The following is a 25,360-nucleotide window of genomic DNA, read 5'->3' as shown; positions in this document are numbered from 1 at the left end:
CAAATGCGATAATAAACGGCCGCAATGCATGAATATCGCTAAAAAGTCAGCGATATTCATGCATTACCGAGCTAATACTCTTAGCCATGTTATCCACCTCCCATTGGATAACATGGCTAAGAACTGCTCAGGGCAGGTGTTACTTTTTGGAGATATTCGCGCTTAGCGCGAATATCTCCAAAAGTTGGTAATAGGAGATAGATATCTTGCATGTTGTAATGCAAGTTATTGTGGTATATGGAACTCATACCATAATCTCTCAGGAAAGCAGAAACTGATCCTTTTGGGACCGCCTAAAAAGGCCTAGGGGGTGAGGAGTACTCTACTTTGCCCCCTTTTCACGTTCCGAACTATTTTATTTTACTCTCTTCTGTAATTACACAAAATACCAGCGATAAGATGCATCGGAGACACACAGTGAGAGAAAGGAGGCCGGAGATGAAGAAGACATGTCAAATACACATTGGAGATAATATAGTGGCAGAAGGGAAGTAAATATGAGTAAACTTACCATGTAACATAAAAATGTTGCACTCTATACTATAAGTCTCATTTTATACTACAATCACTTCGCTACAACCTCATAAATTAAAAATAAAAATAAATAATGTCTCAAACAATTTTTGATTTCTAAATATAAATTTATTCTTCAGAATTTTCTAAATTTGAAACAACTAGTAACATGTCCTCATCAGTAATTTCCTCTTCAATCATCTCATCTGGAATCTCCTCATTAAAAGTCTGCAATGATGATTCTTGTAACTCTATGGTCTCCAAACACTCGATAAATTCGCCATCAAGAGATTGATCAAAAAAATCATTCAAGTCATCTCCTCCTTCTGACAATATTTCATTATTGGTGCTGTCCATTTCAATCAATGTAGTGGAATCATTCAAGTCATCTCCTCGTGACAATATTTCATTATTGGTGCTCTCAATTTCAATCAATGTAGTGGAATCATTCAAGTCATCTCCTCCTTGTGACAATATTTCATTATTGGTGCTGTCCATTTCAATCAATCTAATGGAATCATACAAGCCATCTCCTCCTTGTGACAATATTTCATTATTGGTGCTCTCAATTTCAATCAATGTAGTGGAATCATTAAAGTCATCTCCTTGTGACAATATTTCATTCTTGGTGCTGTCCATTTCAATCAATCTAATGGAATCATACAAGTCATGTCCTCCTTGTGACAATATTTCATTATTGGTGCTCTCAATTTCAATCAATGTAGTGGACAATTCAAAAGAAATTGCCACGGTCTCTTCATTGTGAGCCATTTTATTTTGAAATTGCTTGCTGTAAATTGCAGAAAAAAATAATCACTTTCATTTATCGTTTTTAGTAATACATAATATAAAACTAACTTCATCAAGTATTTAGTATAACAGAAGGACTGCAAATAAATAACAGAAAACATTTTTCAAATTATCTTCAAGTGTACAACATAGTTCCCCTTACAAATTAACAACTCACCTTTTTAAAAGTAGCAGAAGTGTTAGTACTGTGTAAATCAAACACCAGAAATTCACCACCAAAAATTCCTCACAAATGTACCTCAGACAGTAGTATCACAAAATGGCTGTGGTTTCCTCTCATTTGACATATATACATAACCAATTAACTTTCATCACACACAAATACAAAACCAAAGTAACATTTTAATTGGTTCTAAATTTCAACACTTTCAAATGTGTTTTCCCCATGCAATTTTCCATAGGACATTTACATACGTCTACAGCCTGAATGGCTGAACGGAATTACACCAAACTTGGCAAAATGGTACATCAAACCTAAGAGGTCAGGAATGATCTACTATGCCCCCTTATGGTCATTTCCCCCTTCGCTTTGGCCTCCTCTTGTCTCTCAATCCTACCGAGGGACAAGATGGCGGCCGCTACGGACTGTTTGGAATGTTGACAGACGCCGGAGAACCAATCAGCTTCGCAAAGCTCCGTAACGCGAAAAGTACGCGAAGCGGAGCGCTGTTACAGATATATATCTTTTTTTCAACGTTAATTTCTCAAAATCCACTGGAGCACATATATTGAGACCTAGCAAAGGCACATCGGGCTACCAGTCCCTAATATTTTGCCAAGTTTCGTGCAAATCCATTCAGCCGTTCGATTATTATTATTTTGTTTTTTTTTTGCCCCGCGGGGCCCTTTTAAAACCTCCACATCAAACCTAGGGGGTCAGCGAGGATCTACTATGCCCCCTTATAGTTATTTCCCCCTTTGTTTTGACCTCCTCTTGTCTCTCGATCCTACCGAGAGACAAGATGGCGGCCGCTACGGACTGTTTGGAATGTTGACAGACGCCGGAGAACCAATCAGCTTCGCTTCACAAAGCTCCGTTGCGCGAAAAGTCCGCGAACCAGAGCGCTAACCGGTCCGCTGTTACAGATATATATCTTTTTTTAAACGTTAATTTCTCAAAATCCACTGGAGCACATATATTGAGACCTACAAAAGGCACATCGGGCTACCAGTCCCTACAATTTTGCCAAGTTTCGTGCAAATCCATTCAGCCGTTCGGGCTAAAAGTGAGGCCAACCGCCCTATGGAAAACTCAATGTTAAAAACACGTTTTGGGACCCCCCTTTTTTCTCGGCCCCCACTGGACGAACCCCCCCCAAATTTTCAAGGGCTGCTCAGAAACAAAATGTGCCATTTTCCTGAAAATTTCAGCCGATTCGGTCCACAAACGCCAAAGTTATTAGACATAGAATTTTCAAAAAACCCATAGAGAAAAAATCCTAACTATATATACCTACTGGCGACCGCCAGTAGGTATATATATATATATATATATATATATATATATATATATATATATATATATATATATATATTGTTACCACTCTCCTCCTCTCGGACAAGAAACGAGCCGCACTCCAACAGGTAATTTTCTAAAATTCATTTATTTTCTGACAGTCCTGACACGTTTCAGTCGTGTCTCCGACTTTCCTCAGAGGACTTTTGACTCGGCATCTCGCTCACACCAGTCGAGTAATGTCCTTTTCAATTGTTTTCAGCCCTCCAGTGGGCGTTGATTTATTTCTCATGCTGCTTAGCTTTCTGGGACTTGTGGTGTGTTCTCGAGCCCTCCAGTGGGTTGTGCCTTTAATTATTGCCATTTTCACTTTGCATGCTGTTGCTCCCATTACATGCCTCCTTCCGACATCTTTGGGAAACCATACCTTAGCAGTTCTAGGTAGCGCCAGCTTGCCCTATACGTTTTCACGGGCTTCCACTTGGTTCATTTTCAGGCAAATTGCTGCGCACTTCCTGGTTGTGCGATCCTCCGGGCGGAACCAAGCCCGTTCACATTGTTACCACTCTCCTCCTCTCGGACAAGAAATGAGCCGCACTCCAACAGGTAATTTTCTAAAATTCATTTATTTTCTGGCAGTCCTGACGCGTTTCAGTCGTGTCTCTGACTTTCCTCAGAGGACTTTTGACTCGGCATCTCGCTCACACCAGTCGAGTAATGTCCTTTTCAATTGTTTTCAGCCCTCCAGTGGGTGTTGATTTATTTCTCATGCTGCTTAGCTTTCTGGGACTTGTGGTGTGTTCTCGAGCCCTCCAGTGGGTTGTGCCTTTAATTATTGCCATTTTCACTTTGCATGCTGTTGCTCCCATTACATGCCTCCTTCCGACATCTTTGGGAAACCATACCTTAGCAGTTCTAGGTAGCGCCAGCTTGCCCTATACGTTTTCACGGGCTTTCACTTGGTTCATTTTCAGGCAAATTGCTGCGCACTTCCTGGTTGTGCGATCCTCCGGGCGGAACCAAGCCCATTCACATTGTTACCACTCTCCTCCTTTCGGACAAGAAACGAGCCGCACTCCAACAGGTAATTTTCTAAAATTCATTTATTTTCTGGCAGTCCTGACGCGTTTCAGTCGTGTCTCCGACTTTCCTCAGAGGACTTTTGACTCGGCATCTCGCTCACACCAGTCGAGTAATGTCCTTTTCAATTGTTTTCAGCCCTCCAGTGGGCGTTGATTTATTTCTCATGCTGCTTAGCTTTCTGGGACTTGTGGTGTGTTCTCGAGCCCTCCAGTGGGTTGTGCCTTTAATTATTGTCATTTTCACTTTGCATTCTGTTGCTCCCGTTACATGCCTCCTTCCGACATCTTTAGGAAACCATACCTTAGCAGTTCTAGGTAGCGCCAGCTTGCCCTATACGTTTTCACGGGCTTCCACTTGGTTCATTTTCGGGCAAATTGCGGCGCACTTCCTGGTTGTGCAATCCTCCGGGCGGAACCAAGCCCGTTCACATTGTTACCACTCTCCTCCTCTCGGACAAGAAACGAGCCGCAATCCAACAGGTAATTTTCTAAAATTCATTTATTTTCTGGCAGTCCTGACGTGTTTCAGTCGTGTCTCCGACTTTCCTCAGAGGACTTTTAACTCGGCATCTCGCTCACACCAGTCGAGTAATGTCCTTTTCAATTGTTTATATAAATATTACCTACTGGCGGTCGCCAGTTGGTAGTTATAGTTAGGACCTAGTTTCCATAGGAAATCCGCAACATCTATTTGGAATAACTTTGTACCTTCCCGAGCACGAGCTGTATGCTGATTGGATGTCAACTGTCTGTCAACACTCCAAACCAGGAAGTGTTGGCAGCCATCTTGTGCCTCTGTAGAACCGAGGCACAAGAAAACAGAAACACAAACGCGAAAAACGCAAAAAGGGGACAGGGTATAAACACCCTGACCCCTAGGCCTGCTTAATTGGTCCCACAAGCACCCCCTAGGCCCAAAAAAAAGTATGCGCCAGGGGGCTGCCTTGGAGAGATGTGTAAAGAGGCCACGCTCCTTTTACACCTCTCTGCAAGGCAGCCCCCTGGCATATACTGGAGGTTCCGGACCCTCAAGGCCTGCTCAGGGGGTCCCTGTGGCCCCAAAAAAATATTTCATTTTTTTTTTAAATCGCGGGATACGCGTATGGTACACGTACCTTGCCGATCCCCCCCAAAAAATGAAGGCACCACTCTGCAAACGCGCCCCTGGCGCATTTGCAGAGGGGGAAATAATTCCCCTTGAATACTGGGGGTCCCTAGGTGCCAAGTAGCCCACCAGGAACCTCCAGTATGCGCCAGGGGGCTGCCTTGCAGAGACGTGTAAAGAGGCCACGCCCCTTTTTACAACTCTCTGCAACGCAGCCCCCTGGCACATACTAGAGGTTCCCGGTGGGCTACTTGGCCGCCAGAGACCCCAGTATTCAAGGGGAATTAGTTCCCGCTCTGCAAACGCGCCAGGGGGCGCATTTGCAGAGTGGTGCAATCTGTCACCTCAAGCCCCACCCCCTCCCTGCACCAGTCTGCAAACGCGCCCCCTGGCCTGTTTGCAGAGGGGGAAGTAATTCCCCTTGAATACTGGGGGTCCCTGGGGGCCAACTACCCCACAAGGTACCTCCAGTAAGCACCACAGAGCTGCGTTGCAGAGTGTTGTAAAAAGGGGCATGGCCTCATTACACCTCTCTGCAATGCAGCCCCCTGGCACATACTGGAGGTTCCTGGTGGGGTAGTTGGCCCCCAGGGACCCCCAATATGCAAGGGGAATTAGGTCCCCCTCTGCAAACGCGCCAGGGTGCTGCATTGCAGAGTGGTATAAAAAGGGGTGTGGCCTCAGAACACTTCTCTGCAACACAGCCCCCTGGCACATACTGGAGGTTTCTGGTGGGCTAGTTGGCCCCCAGGGACCTCCAGTATGAAAAGGGAATTAGTCCCCCCTCTGCAAACGCGCCAGGGGGATGCCTTGCAGAGAAGTGTAAAAAGGGGCGTGGCCTCATTACACCTCACTGCAACGCAGCCCCCTGGCGCATACTGGAGGTTCCTGGTGGGCTAGTTGGCCCCCAGGGACCACCAGTATTTAAGGGGAATTAGTTCCCCCTCTGTATATGCGCCAGGGGGCTGCGTTGCAGAGAGATGTAAAAAGGGGCGGGGCCTCATTACACCTCTCTGCAACACAGCCCCCTGGGGCATACTGGAGGTTCCTAGTGGGCTAGTTGGCCCCCGGGGACCCCCAGTATTCAAGGGGAGTTACTTCCCCCTCTGTAAGTGCGCCAGGGGGCGCGTTTGAAGAGTGGTGTAATCTGTCACCTCAAGCCCCGCCCCCTCCCTTCACCACTCTGCAAACACGCCCCCTGGCACGTTTGCAGAGGGGGAAGTAATTCCCCTTGAATACTGGATGTCCCTGGGAGCCAACTAGCCCACCGGGTACCTCCAGTAAGTGCCACGGAGCTGCGTTGCAGAATGTTGTAAAAAGGGGCATGGCCTCATTACACCTCTCTGCAATGCAGCACCTGGCGCATACTGGAGGTTCCTGGTGAGCTAGTTGACCCCCAGGGACCCCCAGTATTCAAGGGGAATTAGTTCCCCCTCTGCAAACGCGCCAGTGGACTGCCTTGCAGAGACGTGTAAAGAGGCCACTCCTCTTTTTACACCTCTCTGCAATGTAGCCCCCTGGCGCATACTGGAGGTTCCTGGTGGGCTAGTTGGCCCCCGGGGACCCCCAGTATTCAAGGGGAATTAGTTCCCACTCTGCAAATGCGCCAGGAGGCGCGTTTGCAGAGTGGTGCAATCTGTCACCTCAAGCCCCACCCTCCCTGCACCACTCTGCAAACGCACCCCCTGGCGTGTTTGCAGAGGGAAGTAATTCCCCTTGAATACTGGGGGTCCCTGGGGGCCAACTAGCCCACAAGGTACCTCCAGTAAGCGCCACAGAGCTGCGTTGCAGAGTGTTGTAAAAAGGGGCGTGGACTCATTACACCTCTCTGCAATGCAGCCCCCTGGTGCATACTGGAGGTTCCTGGTGGGCTAGTTGGCGCCCAGGGACCCCCAATATGAAAGGGGAATTAGTTCCCCCTCTGCAAATGCACCAGAGGCTGCGTTGCACAGAGGTATAAAAAGGGATGTGGCCTCAGAACACATCTCTGCAACGCAGCCCCCTGGCGCATACTGGAGGTTTCTGGTGGGATAGTTGGCCCCCAGGGACCCCCAATATGCAAGGGGAATTAAGTCCCCCTCTGCAAACGCGCCAGGGTGCTGCATTGCAGAGAGGTATAAAAAGGGGGGTGGCCTCAGAACACTTCTCTGCAACGCAGCCCCCTGGCACATATTGGAGGTTCCTGGTGGGCTAGTTGGCCCCCAGAGACCTCCAGTATGCAAGGGGAATTAGTTCCCCCTATGCAAACGTGCCAGGGGGCTGCCTTGCAGAGAGGTGTAAAAAGGGGCGTGGCCTCATTACACCTCTCTGCAATGCAGCCCCCTGGCACATACTGGAGGTTCCTGGTGGGCTAGTTGGCCCCCAGGGACCCCCAATATGCAAGGGGAATTAAGTCCCCCTCTGCAAACGCGCCAGGGTGCTGCATTGCAGAGAGGTGTAAAAAGGGGCGTGGCCTCATTACACCTCTCTGCAATGCAGCACCCTGGCGCATACTGGAGGTTCCTGGTGGGCTAGTTGGCCCCCAGGGACCCCCAATATGCAAGGGGAATTAAGTCCCCCTCTGAAAACGCGCCAGGGTGCTGCATTGCAGAGAGGTATAAAAAGGGGTGTGGCCTCAGAACACTTCTCTGCAACGCAGCCCCCTGGCACATACTGGAGGTTCCTGGTGGGCTAGTTGGCCCCCAGGGACCTCCAGTATGAAAAGGGAATTAGTCCCCCCTCTGCAAACGCGCCAGGGGGATGCCTTGCAGAGAAGTGTAAAAAGGGGCATGGCCTCATTACACCTCACTGCAATGCAACCCCCTGGCGCATACTGGAGGTTCCTGGTGGGCTAGTTGGCCCCCAGAGACCACCAGTATTTAAGGGGAATTAGTTCCCCCTCTGCATACGCGCCAGGGGGCTGCGTTGCAGAGAGATGTAAAAAGGGGCGGGGCCTCATTACACCTCTCTGCAACACAGCACCCTGGCGCATACTGCAGGTTCCTAGTGGGCTAGTTGGCCCCCGGGGACCCCCAGTATTCAAGGGGAATTACTTCCCCCTCTGTAAACGCGCCAGGGGGCGCGTTTGAAGAGTGGTGCAATCTGTCCCTCAAGCCCCGGCCCCTCCCTTCACCACTCTGCAAACACGCCCCCTGGCACGTTTGCAGAGGGGGAAGTAATTCCCCTTGAATACTGGGGGTCCCTGGGAGCCAACTAGCCCACTGGGTACCTCCAGTAAGTGCCACGGAGCTGCGTTGCAGAATGTTGTAAAAAGGGGCATGGCCTCATTACACCTCTCTGCAATGCAGCACCTGGCGCATGCTGGAGGTTCCTGGTGAGCTAGTTGGCCCCCAGGGACCCCCAGTATTCAAGGGGAATTAGTTCCCCCTCTGCCAACGCGCCAGGGGACTGCCTTGCAGAGATGTGTAAAGAGGCCACTCCCCTTTTTATACCTCTCTGCAACGTAGCCCCCTGGCGCATACTGGAGGTTCCTGGTGGGCTAGTTGGCCCCCGGGGACCCCCAGTATTCAAGGGGAATTAGTTACCACTCTGCAAATGCGCCAGGAGGTGCGTTTGCAGAGTGGTGCAATCTGTCACCTCAAGCCCCACCCACTCCCTGCACCACTCTGCAAACGCGCCCCCTGACGTGTTTGCAGAGGGAAGTAATTCCCCTTGAATACTGGGGGTCCCTGGGGGCCAACTAGCCCACAAGGTACCTCCAGTAAGCGCCACAGAGCTGCGTTGCAGAGTGTTGTAAAAAGGGGCTTGGCCTCATTACACATCTCTGCACTGCAGCCCCCTGGTGCATACTGGAGGTTCCTGGTGGGCTAGTTGGCGCCTAGGGACTCCCAATATGCAAGGGGAATTAGTTTCCCCTCTGCAAACGCACCAGGGGCTGCGTTGCACAGAGGTATAAAAAGGGATGTGGCCTTAAAACACCTCTCTGCAACGCAGCCCCCTGGCGCATACTGGAGGTTTCTGGTGGGCTAATTGGCCCCCAGGGACCTTCAGTATGCAAGGGGAATTAGTTCCCCCTATGCAAACGCGCCAGGGGGCTGCCTTGCAGAGAGGTGTAAAAAGGGGCGTGGCCTCATTACACCTCTCTGCAACGCAGCTCCCTGGCGCATACTGGAGGTTCCTGGTGAGCTAGTTGGCTCCGAGGGGCCACCAGTATGCAAGGGGAATTAGTTCCCCCTCTGCAAACGCGCCAGGGGGCTGCATTACAGAGAGGTGTAAAAAGGGGTGGGGCCTCATTACACCTTTCTGCAACACAGCCCCATGGCGCATACTGGAGGTTTCTGGTGGGCTAGTTGGCCCCCAGGGACCTCCAGTATGCAAGGGGAATTAGTTCCCCCTATGCAAACGCGCCAGGGGGCTGCCTTGCAGAGAGGTGTAAAAAGGGGTGTGGCCTCATTACACCTCTCTGCAAAGCAGCTTTCTGGCGCATACTGGAGGTTCCTGGTGGGCTAGTTGGCCCCCAGGGACCCCCAGTATGCAAGGGGACTTAATCCCCCAACTTAGAAAGAGCTACAGGGCGCATTTGCACAGTGGTGAAGGTAGGTGGCGGGGCTTGAGGTGATATGTGTGCAAACATGCCCTGTGGCACGTTTTAAGCGGGGGAACTAATTCCTCTTCAATCCAGAGGTCCCCTAGGGGCCAACTAGTCCAACAGGTACCTCCAGTAAGCGCCACGGAGCTGCATTGCAGAGTGTTGTAAAAAGGGGGCATGCCCTCTGAACATCTCTCTGCAACGCAGCTCCCTGGCGCATACTGGAGGTACCTGATGGGCTAGTTTGCTCACAGGGGACCTCAGGATTGAAGAGGAATTAATTCCCCAACCTATAACGCGCCACAGGGCGTGTTTGCACACATGTCACCTCAGGCCCCACCCCCTTCCTTCACTATTGAGCACAATATTCCTCTAAAATCAGCGGAACTATGAATTCCGATTTACTCACCTGTTATCACGAGAGACGTCATTGCTGCATCTGTGAGCCCAGTACAGACCCTGAAATTAAATCTAAGCGTACTTCCAGTAACTTGAATTTCCTTTCGTAGGCTAACATTGACTTGGAAATTCTTCAAAGTGTGGAGTTTTGGAACCTTAAAAAATTCCTCTAAAATCAACCAAACTACTAATTCCGATTTACTCACCTGTTATCAGGAGAGACCTTAGTGCTGCATCTTTCAGCCCACAACTGATCCGGAAAAGTAATTCTAACCATACTTACAGTAACTTGAATTTCCTTCCATAGGCTAAAATTGACTGGTTTCACTTGGAAATTCTTCTTCTTGAGATGTCATCAGTGATGTCATGAGTAATGTCACTGACCATGTCATGAGTGATGTAATATGTAACATCATCAGCAGTGCATTGCGGGCGCGCGAGTTATAGTTAGCTGAACAAACTATAACGAAGAATTTCAATGGTTTTGTATGAGTGAAATGTCCAGCTAACTATAACATGTGTGAAACCTATGGTTTTTTCAGTGAATTTCTAAAGATTGTTTAAAATTCTAATTCCTAACTATTACGTGGCTGAAACCTATGGTTTTTTCAGTAAAAAAAAAAAAAAAAATTATATATATATATATACATTACCTACTGGCGGTCGCCAGTAGGTATATATAGTTAGGATTTTTTCCCTATGGGATTTTTGAAAATTCTATGTCTAATAACTTTGGCGTTTGTGGACGGAATTGGCTGAAATTTTCAGGAAAATGGCACATTTTGTTTCTGAGCAGCCCCTGAAAGATTTGGGGGGGTTCGTCAAGGGGGGGCCGAGAAAAAAGGGGGGTCCCAAAACGCGTTTTTCCCATGTTAATTTCCATAGGGCGGTTGGCCTCACTTTTAGCCCGAACGGCTGAATGGATTTGCACGAAACTTGGCAAAATTGTAGGGACTGGTAGCCCGATGTGCCTTTTGTAGGTCTCAATATATGTGCTCCAGTGGATTTTGAGAAATTAACGTTTAAAAAAAGATATATATCTGTAACAGCGGACTGGGCAGCGCCCCAGGACGCGTACTTTTCGCGCAACGGAGCTTTGTGAAGCGAAGCTGATTGGTTCTCCGGCGTCTGTCAACATTCCAAACAGTCCGTAGCGGCCGCCATCTTGTCTCTCGGTAGGATCGAGAGACAAGAGGAGGCCAAAGCGAAGGGGCAAATGACCATAAGGGGGCATAGTACATTGTCGCTGACCCCCTAGGTTTGATGTGGAGGTTTTAAAAGGGCCCCGCGGGGCAAAAAAAAATAAAAAAAATAATAATCGAACAGCTGAATGGATTTGCACGAAACTTGGCAAAATTGTAGGGACTGGTAGCCCGATGTGCCTTTGCTAGATCTCAATATATGTGCTCCAGTGGATTTTGAGAAATTAACGTTCAAAAAAAGATATATATCTGTAACAGCGCACCGCTTCGCGTACTTTTCGCGTTACGGAGCTTTGCGAAGCGAAGCTGATTGGCTCTCCGGTGTCTGTAAACATTCCTAACAGTCCGTAGCGGCCGCCATCTTGTCTCTCGGTAGGATCGAACAGCTGAATGGATTTGCACGAAACTTGGCAAAATTGTAGGGACTGGTAGCCCGATGTGCCTTTGCTAGGTCTCAATATATGTGCTTCAGTGCATTTTGAGAAATTAACGTTCAAAAACAAGATATATATCTGTAACAGCGCTCCGCTTCGTGGAGATAAAATTATATGTGTATTATCTAGCTGTTGCTAACACCAGTTAGCGACGGCTAGTAGAAGATAGCGACCATCTTGGGCCCCACTTTGCATGTGAGTGATATTTATCACTAATGACATGCAAAGTGGGCATGCCAAGATGTTAGCGACTGGAAACAGTCGCTAACATCGCTATCTCCTATTATCAACTTTTGGAAATATTCGAGATAAGCGCGAATATCTCCAAAAGCTACCACCTGCCCTGAGCAGTTCTTAGCCATGTTATCCAATGGGAGGTGGATAACATGGCTAAGAGCGTTAGCTCGGTAATGCATGAATATCGGTGAGTTTTCAGCGATATTAATGCATTGCGGTCGTTTTTTATCGTATTTCCGATAAACCTTGATAATAGCAAGGTTTATCTGCGATAATTTCTGACGGTAAAAAAATCGTTGCTAAGCATCGTTATGGATAAATATCGCTTAACTTTGGTAATATGCCCCAACGTCTGTTAACGTTCGATTCGAAGGAAATCAGGAAGTGTTGAAAAACATTGTCTGCGCCATCTTGTCTTTTTTCAAATGCCACACTTTTGTCGTGCACGGCAGCCATTTTAGATGCCTTGACCAGACCCACTCTGTGCACGCTGTCGATCCTTAGCATGGCTCCCCACCCTCGCAAGCATCTCCCCCAGGCAGTGGTCACCCCCGCTCTCTGTCTTATGCATGGGTAATAAACCTCCCCCCATCTGCGCTGCTCTTCCCTGAGAATCACACCCTGTGCCCGCCCGACACCTCCCTTTCGCCCTATTCACTACCGCACCCTCTGACACTCCTTTTCCTCTGTGTCCGATTGTCCAGGCTGGTCCTAGGGTATCAGCTAGCCCTGCAGATGTAGTTTATGGCCACAGCTGTAAAGAATCACCCCTCTTCAAAGGAGTTATAGTAGATCAAGGCCTACACTCGATGAGATCCGTCACAGCAGAAGCGTTGCTATTATCTGAAAACCATCCTGTATTGTGATTGGGGAGGGGACCGAGCCTGAAGCGGAAGATTCCAGGGATGACTCTTTGTACATCAAAGTTTTTACAATTATGTGTCACATTAAAAATATATAGCACTCCGACAAAGTAGTAAGATTATAAAACTTTAATAATTTATAAATATATACAAGAAAACAAAAATAGTAATAACATATAAACATTTTTAGGGAAAAACAACGAAGTAGCGGTCGGCTGTGCGAATAGTCCCAACGCAGCACAACGTCCAGATTTCCGGCGTGGGGCGTCGCGGGGGGTGGGTCATCAGTAGCAAACTGTTGTGCGAATAGTTCCAAGGCAGCAGAACGTTGAAATCTAGATGACACGAAAGTGATGTCTAGTAAGTTGCCACCCAGCAAATAACGGCATGGGGCGTCGCGGGGGGTGGGTCATCAGTAGCAAACTGTTGCGCGAATAGTTCCAAGGCAGCAGAACGATGGCACCAAGGTGATGTCCAGTAAGTTGCCGCACTGGTTTTGGTATCGTACAATGCTGCTCCGAATAACGGCGTGGGGCGCCCCGGGGGAGGCGGTGTGAACAGGCCTCTCCAGGTGGAGTGTCATCTGTTGTAGTGGGGCGCCCCTTTACCGTTTTAGTTGCCATTCCGTCCGTTTTTGGTCCACTGTGTCAAAAGCCGCAATTCAGCTGAGTTGCGCCCACTCTTGCGGTGCAGCGATAGGCGGCTGTCACAGGACTCTCAAAATGGCGGCAGGCTGTTTCCTTTTTGGGCCTGGTCCACTGAAATGGCCCTGGGACACCTTGGAAATCGGACGCTTGTCTGCTAGGTCTTGGACCCCATTCTCGAAAGCGTCCCCTCCGCCTTGAGAATTCATCAAAAGTTTTGGGGGCTCCGACTCCTGCAGGCTTCTGGTGGGGAGCGGCTGCCATGATTGCTCGCAGAATGACCACGACTGAGCTACGAGATGGTGGTGCTCTCATGCTGACGCCAGCTTCAGTCTGAAACATCCAGAAACAAGGTGGGGCTTTCATCGTTTGGGAAAAAAAAAAAGTTTTCATCCAATGAAAAGTGTTGTTTTTAGGTCACATGATCAAGCCTTCCATCATTAGGAAACCAAAAGTAAAATGAACCAATGAAAAGTTTTATAAACAAGTCACATGACCTGTTATGCGGCATAGGGTGTAAAATGCGGAGAAAATACGTTGGCACGTGAGGCGGCGTCATTAGCGGACCGATGTGCGAATAGGCCGAAGGCAATACAACGCGCCAAGATCCGGATGGCACCGAGGTGGTGTCCAGCAAGTTGCAGCAGTGGTGTGGCCATCCTACAATGCTGAAAGTCGGCGTGGGGCGCCCCGTTGGCCTGTGAGTTTGCGTCAGTAGCGGACTGATGTGCGAATAGGCCGAAGGCAGCACAACGCGCCAAGATCCGGATGGCACCGAGGTGGTGTCTAGTAAGTTGCCGCACTGGTGTGGCCATCCAACAATGCTGAAAGTCGGCGTGGGGCGCCCCGTTGGCCTGTGAGTTTGCGTCAGTAGCGGACCGATGTGCGAATAGGCCGAAGGCAGCACAACGCGCCAAGATCCGGATGGCACCGAGGTGGTGTCTAGTAAGTTGCCGCACTGGTGTGGCCATCCTACAATGCTGAAAGTCGGCGTGGGGCGCCCCGTTGGCCTGTGAGATGGCGTCAGTAGCGGACCGATGTGTGAATGGGGCCGAAGGCAGCGCAACAATATTTTCGGAATAGAAGACACCACTAGGCGCTGAGATGCCAAGATCCGGATGGCACCGAGGTGGTGTGTAGCAAGTTGCCGCACTGGTGTGGCCATCCTACAATGCTGAAAGTCGGCGTGGGGCGCCCCGTTGGCCTGTGAGTTTGCGTCAGTAGCGGACCGATGTGCGAATAGGCCGAAGGCAGCACAACGCGCCAAGATCCGGATGGCACCGAGGTGGTGTCTAGTAAGTTGTCGCAATTCTGTGGCCATCCTACAATGTTGAAAGTCGGCGTGGGGCGCCCCGTTGGCCTGTGAGATGGCGTCAGTAGTGGACCGATGTGCGAATGGGGCCAAAGGCAGCGCAACAATATTTTCTGATTTGAAGACACCACAAGGCGCTGAGATGCCAAGATCCGGATGGCACCGAGGTGGTGTCTAGCAAGTTGTGGCACTGGTGTGGCCATCGTACAATGGTAAAAGTCGGCGTGGGGCGCCCTGTTGGCCTGTGAGATGGTGTCAGTAGCGGACTGATGTGCGAATGGGGCCAAAGGCAGCGCAACAATATTTTCTGACTGACACCACAAGGCGCTGAGATGCCAAGATCCGGATGGCACCGAGGTGATGTCTAAGTTACGGACTGATGTGCGAATGGGGCCAAAGGCAGCGTAACAATATTTTCTGTATGGAAGATACCACTAGGCGTTGAGATGCCAAGATTCGGATGGCACCGAGGTGATGTCTAGCAAGTTGGTGTGGTCATCCTACAATGCTGAAACTCGGCGTGGGTCACCCCATTAGCCTGTGAGATGGCGTCAGTAGCGGACCGATGTGCGAATAGGCCGAAGGCAGCACAACGCGCCAAGATCCGGATGTCACCGTGGTGGTTTCATAGTTGAGAGGCACTTCATCTGCAGTGGGGCGCCGAGATCCGGATGGCACCGAGGTGATGTCTAGCAAGTTGCTGTACTGGTGTGGTCATCCTACAATGCTGAAATGTAGTGGGGCGCCCATTTACCGTTTCAGTTGCCATTCAGCTGAGTTTTGGCTGCTCTTGATGCTACAGCGACAGGCGGCTGCAAGAGGACTCTCAAAATGGCGGCCTGTTCTTTGGATTTGGGCCTGGTCCACTAAAATGGCCCTGGGACACCTTAGAACTCGGACGCTCGATTTTTTTTTCCTTTCCTGTACATGCAAAAAAAGGTAAATGCCCGGTACGTTACACGCTTCATCTGCCACGATGAACTCTCCAGAGGAACCGAAAAAAAATATAGTTGTGGTAACTATACCATGCATCGTCATATGGAGAGGTGGCACCAATTAATTATAGTGCTGCATAAAAGAGAGATTTGGAGGAGAACCCCTGACCTGCTAGTACATTCATCAAAGAAGTGGCACTGAGAGCTTCAGAGGCGAAGGAAACGGTCCCAAATATTTAGAAGAACTTTGGAAAGATTAAAATGACATGTTTAGATTGTGGTAAATTAATTTCATGTGGACAGATGAGTGTTACTCTAATAAATACAGCATATGAACATCATCATAGTCGATGGTTGGTAGAGACATTTTGACTATATCCTGGACCTGCCCGTCCTCGCCCAAAATGGCGCCGGAATAAATGGGACTCGTAACTCCTTGTTGTGTACTGGTTGCACAACCTTGAAATCACGAGATACGTATGCAGTTTTGAAGCACATGGCGGGCGGGGACGAGAATTGATTGAATATTTCGACATCCCTATTGATATTAAGTTCTGATGTTTTATTGATTACTGTACTGTTGAAAATTCGAATTAACGTCACCCATGGTACTTGCCCGCAAATGTATATCTAGATAATTTTATTGTAACTGGCCCAGTCGTATTTTAATTATAAAATGTACGTCCACCGATTCCGTAACTGTTAGACACCTTAGTTCTTGCAACCTAATGGCCCGCCCGTTACGTTCCTCTACAGTGTAAATGTCTATTCATCATATACGATTACAGTTTGCTCCGTGGCAGGCCCACGTGGTTATAGGCTCGTATTTGTATAATGAAATTTTCACAATAAAGGTTTTTAAAAGAAAACATGGTAGTAGTATATACATTGGTAAAGTTTTTAATAATAGTCACTGTTTTAGAATCATTAAAAGGCAAGTGAAATAAAGCAGACCAATTACATGAAGGGTAAAAGGTATAATACGAAGGAACGCAGTAAAGATAAATGGTCAAGGGCTGTTGTGTTTTCTATTCCTGCAACATAAAGTGATTGATAAGAATCTCATATTCAGGCGTATCGGCGACTAAGACAGCAGGTCGACCCTCTTTTGCTCAACGGCTCCGTCATGGGACGAAGAAACGCTCTTTTTCTCGAAAAAAGAATATATTTTACTTGCAGAACAGTTGTAAAATTTCCGGGAAAGTACATTAGCCTGGAACATTATAACATATATTTAAGAAAAAATAATGTTCGGAAGTAATTAAAAGCGTAATTTTTAGGTGATATGACCAAGGCTTTCATCATTAGAATAAGAAAAGTAAAATGAACCAATGAAAAGTTTTATTAACAAGTCACATGACTTGTTATGCTTACGTTACGCGCTGCGCGCCCCGGATGACTTCCGGATGCGCTAACGCGGCGCGTCATATGACGCATTACGCGACAACGCAGGTCCAGAATATAGTCAAAATGTCTCCACCAACCAGCGGTCGAAACACAACCCCTTTCAGCAGGCTAAATAGTTCTGTTAAATGACAACAGAAGGGACAGGCAACAAGAACCATCAGTCAAAGAGGGGAGGGCTAGTTCTTCTCTACCGGGTTACATTAGGGCGCTACCGGAACTGATCGAATTGGTAGTCTACAGTGTTTCTGGATGTTTCAGACTGAAGCTGGGGTTAGCATGAGAGCACCACCATTTCGTAGCTCCGTTGTGGCCATTCCGCAACCAATCATGGCAGCCGCTCTTTATCGTTATTTTGGGCGGGGTGGGTGGCGGAGCCGAGCTGTTTTGCAGCCATCATTGTGTGAAGTTCAGTTCATCTCACTAGTTTTGTATTTGTCATGAGGGGTTGTTCCTAATGTTTCTATTTTAGCGAGGTCAAAAAGAGATCCCATTAGTGGCCTACTGATTTTACTCGATTCCTTTTCTTTTTTTTTACACGATTTTTCGTTATCTGCAAAGACTAAACAGAGTATTGCGACTCTGTGTTTGTTTGTAAATAGAGAATGAACCAAAGAGAACTAATTCTAAAACAGTAAATACTTGGATAACAATCAATCAAATGGAGAGAGAAGCAGGCACGACGGATTACAACCGGGGCAAAGGCCTGCGTTAACTACCTTTCACTATCTGCAAAGAGAGAGTACTCCTAATAGAAATGAGGGGGGGGGGGCACCATTCAAAGCAGATCAGTGTGCATAAACACGAAAATGTTTTTACTTACCACGTACTTGACATTCGACAGCTTATGATATTTGCTATTAAAAAACCATTGAAATTCACTGAAAAAACCATAGGTTATAGACCATATATAGTTAGGAATTAGCATTTACAAAACCTTGAAAATTCACTGAAAAAACCATAGGTTATAGACCATATATAGTTAGGAATTAGCATTTACAAAACCTTGAAAATTCACTGCAAAAACCATAGGTTAGAGACCATATATAGTTAGCTGGACATTTTATTGACATAAAACCAATGAAATTCCATATATAGTTAGTCGTACTAACTATATATCGCGCACCCGCAATCCACTGCTGATGATGTCACATATTACATCATTCATGACATGGTCAGTGACATCACTGATGACATCACTGATGACATCTCAAATGACATCACTGATGACATCACTGATGACATCTCATTTGACATCAATGACCACATTACTGATGATATCATTCATGTGACAATACAATGCATCTCCTCACATTTTAATATAACCAGTGTTAAAAAGAGAGTATAATTTTTGAAACCATTGACACACCAATACTAGTTACTACATACGCACTCACTGATTGCTACGTCTACACACACCTTCACTCATTCACCCATACAATCATTCATACATACAATCACTCATCTTTACACTATCATATGCACTCATACACCTATACAGACACTCACAGTCTGCCACTCATCCATGGAGTTACTCACACACCTAGTCAGTCCTGGAAAGAATCAATGACACTTCCATTTTCTTGTCTATACAGTTAAACATAGAGCACCTTACATTTTCAAACATATACTAACACATACTTATCTTCTTATACAATCATTGATACAAGTACAGATTGATCTGCACAGAGTCACACACCTCCCAGCTAGCCACACACACACTCAGTCTCCCATACAAATACTTGGGCAATCAATCAATAACCCATATAGTTACTCATATAGCTACTGATCAACACATGCAGCAGTTTACAGAACAACAGACATAATGATGCACAAATTAAGACAGTTTAGTCACTAACCCATGCACTCAGTGAGACACATTTAATCACTCACTCATACAGTCAGTCATGCACCTACTAAATCCTTCGTCCAGACACTTACACATCCACTCATTCTTCAATATGTAAGACATATTTAAACTTTATAGAAACAAAAAATCACTGGATGTTGTTATCAGTGATGTCATCAGTGATGTCATTTGAGATGTCATCAGTGATGTCATCAGTGATGTCACTGACCATGTCATGAATGATGTAATATGTGACATCATCAGCAGTGGATTGCGGGTGCGCGATATATAGTTAGTGCAACTAACTATATATGGAATTTCATTGGTTTTATGTCAATAAAATGTCCAGCTAACTATATATGGTCTCTAACCTATGGTTTTTGCAGTGAATTTTCAAGGTTTTGTAAATGCTAATTCCTAACTATATATGGTCTATAACCTATGGTTTTTTCAGTGAATTTTCAAGGTTTTGTAAATGCTAATTCCTAACTATATATGGTCTATAACCTATGGTTTTTTCAGTGAATATATATATATATATATATATATATATATATATATATATATTTTTTTTTTAAACTAACACTGACGAAGCCTAAACGGTGAAACGCGTCTGTTGTAGGGGCACGGGGGTCTGCCAATAAATCCATTGTGGTGAAAACATCGACTTGGAGTGCCGTCTATTCTTCACTTGTGGATTCAAGTGTGTGTCGGGTATATATATATATATATTCATTGAAAAAACCATAGGTTATAGACCATATATAGTTAGGAATTAGGATTTAAAAAACCTTATTTTACTCACACAAAACCATTGAAATTCCATATATAGTTAGTTGCACTAACTATATATCGCGCACCCGCAATCCACTGCTGATCATGTCACATATTACATCATTCATGACATGGTCAGTGACATCACTGATGACATCACTGATGACATCTCAAATGACATCACTGATGACATCACTGATGACAACATCCAGTGACTGTATGTTTCTGTAAAGTTAAAATATGTCTTACATATTGAAGAATGAGTGGATGTATAAGTGTCTGGATGAAGGATTTAGTAGGTGCGTGACTGACTGTATGAGTGAGTGATTAAATGTGTCTCACTGAATGCATGGGTTAGTGACTAAACTGTCTTAATTTGTGCATCATTATGTCTGTTGTGATGTAAACTGCTGCATGTGTTGATCATTAGCTATACGAGAGGCTATATGTGTTATTAATTGGTTGCCCAAGTATTTCTATGGGAGATTGAGTTTGTGTGGGGGTGGCTGGAAGGTGTGTGACTCTATGCATAGATGTGTGAGCAGTTTATTCACTAGGTGTATGAGTTCAAGACTGCATGTGGAAACAGCTACATGGGCAGTTGACTGTGTGCATGAGTGTATTGATGAGTGAATGGATATCTCAATGCTACATGTCATAGTAAGTACATATGTTAAACACAGTACATGTGAGAGTTGGCATATATAAATAACTGTGCATGAGAGCCACTGAATGAGTGAGTGGTTGTATCGATCATTGTGAACTTGTATCAGGGATTGTATAAGAGAGTAAATATGTGTTAGTATATGTTTCAATAAGTAAGGTGTGTTTAACTGTATAGTTGAAGAAATGGAGGTGAGATTGTTTCTTTGCATGACTGACTGGGTGTGTGAGTAACTCCATGGATGAGTGGCAGTGTGTGAGTGTCTGTATACACTGAGTGTATCTAAGGTTATATTAGAGTCTGAAGAGGTTTATCGTATTAGCACAAGAATGATGTCAAATGAGATGTCATCAGTGATGTCATCAGTGATGTCATTTGAGATGTCATCAGTGATGTCATCAGTGATGTCACTGACCATGTCATGAATGATGTAATATGTGACATGATCAGCAGTGGATTGCGGGTGCGCGATATATAGTTAGTGCAACTAACTATATATGGAATTTCAATGGTTTTGTGTGAGTAAAATAAGGTTTTTTAAATGCTAATTCCTAACTATATATGGTCTATAACCTATGGTTTTTTCAGTGAATTTCAATGGTTTTTTAATAGCAAATATCATAAGCTGTCGAATGTCAAGTACGTGGTAAGTAAAAACATTTTCGTGTTTATGCACACTGATCTGCTTTGAATGCTGCCCCCACCCCTCATTTCTATTAGGAGTACTCTCTCTTTGCAGATAGTGAAGGGTAGTTAACGCAGGCCTTTGCCCCCGTTGCCCCCGTTGTAATCCGTCGTGCCTGCTTCTCTCTCCATTTGATTGATTGTTCTCTTTGGTTCATTCTCTATTTACAAACAAGCACAGAGTCGCAATACTCTGTTTAGTCTTTGCAGATAGCGAAAAATCGTGTAAAAAAACAAAAGGAATCGAGCAAAATCAGTAGGCCACTAATGGGATCTCTTTTTGACCTCCCTAAAATAGAAACATTAGGAACAACCTGTTGATAATACCAATGTGTATGTACATAAGCGGCGTTCATTTGTGTTCACAGTACCCCTTGTTGATTGTTTGAATCGAGCATTGAATTGTTCGAAGTTGATTCTCTTAAGAATCTTCCCTGCCTGCAAACGAGGAAGAATAGGAATATTCTCTCTCCCTTTGCAGATAGTGAAGGGTAGGTAACGCAAACCTTTAACACGTCGTGCCTATTTCGTTCCTCATTGATTGATTGTTTCCCCAAACATTGACTGTTTGGGAATTGGTTCTTTTTGGAGGTATTCCCTGTTTGCAAATATACGTAGGAAAATCTTTGCAAATAGTGAAAGGGTACGTAATGCGGACCTTTCTCCCCCGTTGTAATCTGTCATGCCTATCTACTCCCCACTGATTGATGCACCTGTTTCACCCGGACCATTTACTAGAGATACGTCATCTGGCCCGACCAGAGAGCACCCCTAGTGAAAACGACATATGCAATAATAACGAAGTGATCACTGTATCCTGTTAACAGAAACTTTAGCATGAAACAACCTGGAAAGAAAAGAATACGAAAACGAAAATCAGTAGGCCACTGATGAACATGAACTTTTATTAAACAACGAACAAAGAAACGATAACATAACGTAATGATAAAACCTATTAATGTCCTAGAAACAAGAAAACGTTAAAATATGCCAGTGGTGAGAGACCAGAAAAACAGTAAGAGAAACCAAACCACCCCTCGCTGTCCCACCGCCTGCCACGCCAAAAAAATCGATAGAGTAGGGAAAATGCAAGTCAGTAGAACATCCGCCCCCACTCTGGAAACTTCCAAGGTGGGGCAGGGTTGCGGCTACGCCCAGCCGGGAGCAGCCCATATAAGGCGGGTCCTGCTGCCACGCCTCGGCCAGGAGATCCTAACGTAGGGTGTAGCCGGAGGAGAGGCCGAGGCCAGCGGGACCCGGCCAGGGGATTGCCTTTACAACGCTGAACAGTTGCAGGGGGGGGGGAATGTCTCCTCGACCCTCCCCTCTCTCTCCCAGTCCGGCCGCGGTGGCCCTTGACAGTTTCAGGTAGTCCCGCCACATGCTCTTCCGGTCCGGCCACCAACGGTCGGGGGGCCGAGGCCGACGGGATCCGGCTGCAGCCGATAAACCAAGAAACCCGTTCATGGGGCCAGAGCCAGGGGCGTCCGGCCGACATCTACCGGAAGCTCGGCCCGAAGACGGACGGGACACTTCTTCTTTCTTGAATAATGGCTGCGACAACACTGGGGGGGGGATGTCTTGCACATGCCTCCGACCCCCCCCCCTCGTCCTCATCGCCTGGTCCGGCCATAACAAATCTCAAGCGAGACGCCGTGGGGTGCACTGGGAGGGAGAGACGGTGCGAACAGGCCTCTCCCGCCTCCCCAGGTGGAGGCTTCCCAGCTGCACCCTCAGCGCTCCAGGCGCCCGGAAAAGGGTTCTTCCACTGTGGCCATGCTGCAACGTCTCGCCCGGCAGGGTGGAGCCCGTCCGCTCATTTGACCCCGCGATCGCCAGTAGCTACCGAACTCTCAAAATGGCGGTCGACCTGGCAAGAGCGGGCCCAGCATAAAGAAATGGCCCGGTCACTGGTTGACTCCACCACCGTAGTCCTCCACGACCTTGAAGATTCTAGAGGAGCCGCGGGAGTCTCCGACCCCCGATGGGGAATGACTGCCATGATCGCCCGTGGAGTGACGAAACTGTATCCGCGGGACGTCGGCGCTCCCATGCTGGCGCCAGCCTCACTTTGAATTACTAGAATCCTGCAGACCTCAGTTCCGGAGAAAGCACAGTGTGACCCGGTAGGAAAAATTGTTGCACCCCCTCCCCTTTTTGACTGATAGTTCAAACCACCGATCCTTTCCTTTGCCCTTTTAACGGAACTTTGGACTGCCTCCCCCTCTTTTACATTTTCTAGAGAAAACAAAACATTAACCACTACATTAGCATAGCAGTTGACACCAGAACTGTATTCAAATTGAAAACCAACAACATCTTCAACAGAATCCTTTTTGTTTCTGCTGTGACCCTGCTACAGCACAGGCATTGTCCCCAGCAGTAATTCTGCAATGCCGGTAAGAATAGCTGTGGTGCCTACTGGACTCACTCACCCCCGCGGCGCCCCACGCCGTTATTTGCTGGGCGGCAACTTACTAGACATCACTTTCGTGCCATCTAGATTTCAGCGCGTTCTGCTGCCTTGGAACTATTCGCACAACAGACTGCTACTGACGACCCACCCCCAGGCAACATCTTCTGAATTTTCATAATTTGAAAGAACTAGTAACATGTCCTCACCAGGAATTCAAAAGAAATTGCCACGGTCTCTTCGTTGTTTAAATGTTTTACTGTTTTTGTTTTGTTGTATATATTTATATGTTATTAAAGTTTTATATTCCTACTACTTTGTTGGAGTGCTATATATTTTTAATGTGACACATAATTGTAAAAACTTTGATGTACAAAGAGTCATTCCTGGAATCTTCCGCTTCAGGCTCGGTCCCCTCCCCAATCACAATACAGGATGGTTTTCAGATAGTAGGAACACGTGTGGTGTGACGGATCTCATCGGGTGTGGGCCTTGATCTACTATAACTCCTTTGAAGAGGGGTGATTCTTTACAGCTGGGGCCATAAACTACATCTGCAGGGCTAGGTGATAGCCTGGACAATCGGACACAGAGGAAGAGGAGTGTCAGAGGGTGCGGTAGTGAATAGGGCGAAAGGGAGGTGTCGGGCGGGCACAGAGTGTGATTTTCAGGGAAGAGCAGCGCAGATGGGGGGAGGTTTATTGCCGATGCATAAGACAGAGAGCGGGGGTGACCAGTGCCTGGGGAAGATGCTTGCGAGGGTGGTGAGCCATGCTACGAATCGACAGCGTGCAGAGAGTGGGTCTGGTCAAGGCATCTAAAATGGCTGCCGTGCACGACAAAAGTGTGGCATTTCAAAAAAGGCAAGATGGCGCAGACAATGTTTTTCAACACTTCCTCATTTCCTTCGAATCGAACGTTAACAGACGTTGGTGCATATTACCAAAGTTAAGCGATATTTATCGCTAACGATGCTTACCAACGAATTTTTTACCGCTAAGCATCGTCAGAAATTATCGAAGATAAACCTTGCTATTATCAAGGTTTATCGCAAATGCGATAATAAACGGCCGCAATGCATGAATATCGCTAAAAAGTCAGCGATATTCATGCATTACCGAGCTAATGCTCTTAGCCATGTTATCCACCTCCCATTGGATAACATGGCTAAGAACTGCTCAGGGCAGGTGTTACTTTTTGGAGATATTCGCGCTTAGCGCGAATATCTCAAAGTTGGTAATAGGAGATAGATATCTTGCATGTTGTAATGCAAATTATTGTGGTATATGGAACTCATACCATAATCTCTCAGGAAAGCAGAAACTGATCCTTTTGGGACCGCCTAAAAAGGCCTAGGGGGTGAGGGGTACTCTACTTTGCCCCCTTTTCACGTTCCGAACTATTTTATTTTACTCTCTTCTGTAATTACACAAAATAGCAGCGATAAGATGCATCGGAGACACACAGTGAGAGAAAGGAGGCCGGAGATGAAGAAGAGATGTCAAATACACATTGGAGATAATATAGTGACAGAAGGGAAGTAAATATGAGTAAACTTACCATGTAACATAAAAATGTTGCACTCTATACTATAACTCTCATTTTATACTACAATCACTTCGCTACAACCTCATAAATTAAAAATAAAAATGAATAATGTCTCAAACAATTTTTGATTTCTAAATATAAATTTATTCTTCAGAATTTTCTAAATTTGAAAGAACTAGTAACATGCCCTCATCAGCAATTTCCTCATGAAAAGTCTGCAATGATGATTCTTGTAACTCTATGGTCTCCAAACATTCGATAAATTCGCCATCAACAGATTGATCAAAAAAATCCATTCAAGTCATCTCCTCCTTGTGACAATATTTCATTATTGGTGCTGTCAATTTCAATCAATGTAGTGGAATCATTCAAGTCATCTCCTCGTGACAATATTTCATTATTGGTGCTCTCAATTTCAATCAATGTAGTGGAATCATTCAAGTCATCTCCTCCTTGTGACAATATTTCATTATTGGTGCTGTCCATTTCAATCAATCTAATGGA

Source organism: Lissotriton helveticus, chromosome 4_1, assembly GCF_964261635.1.
Source record: "Lissotriton helveticus chromosome 4_1, aLisHel1.1, whole genome shotgun sequence".
In the NCBI taxonomy this organism is placed as follows: domain Eukaryota; kingdom Metazoa; phylum Chordata; class Amphibia; order Caudata; family Salamandridae; genus Lissotriton; species Lissotriton helveticus.
Note: the sequence above shows the minus strand (reverse complement) of the source record.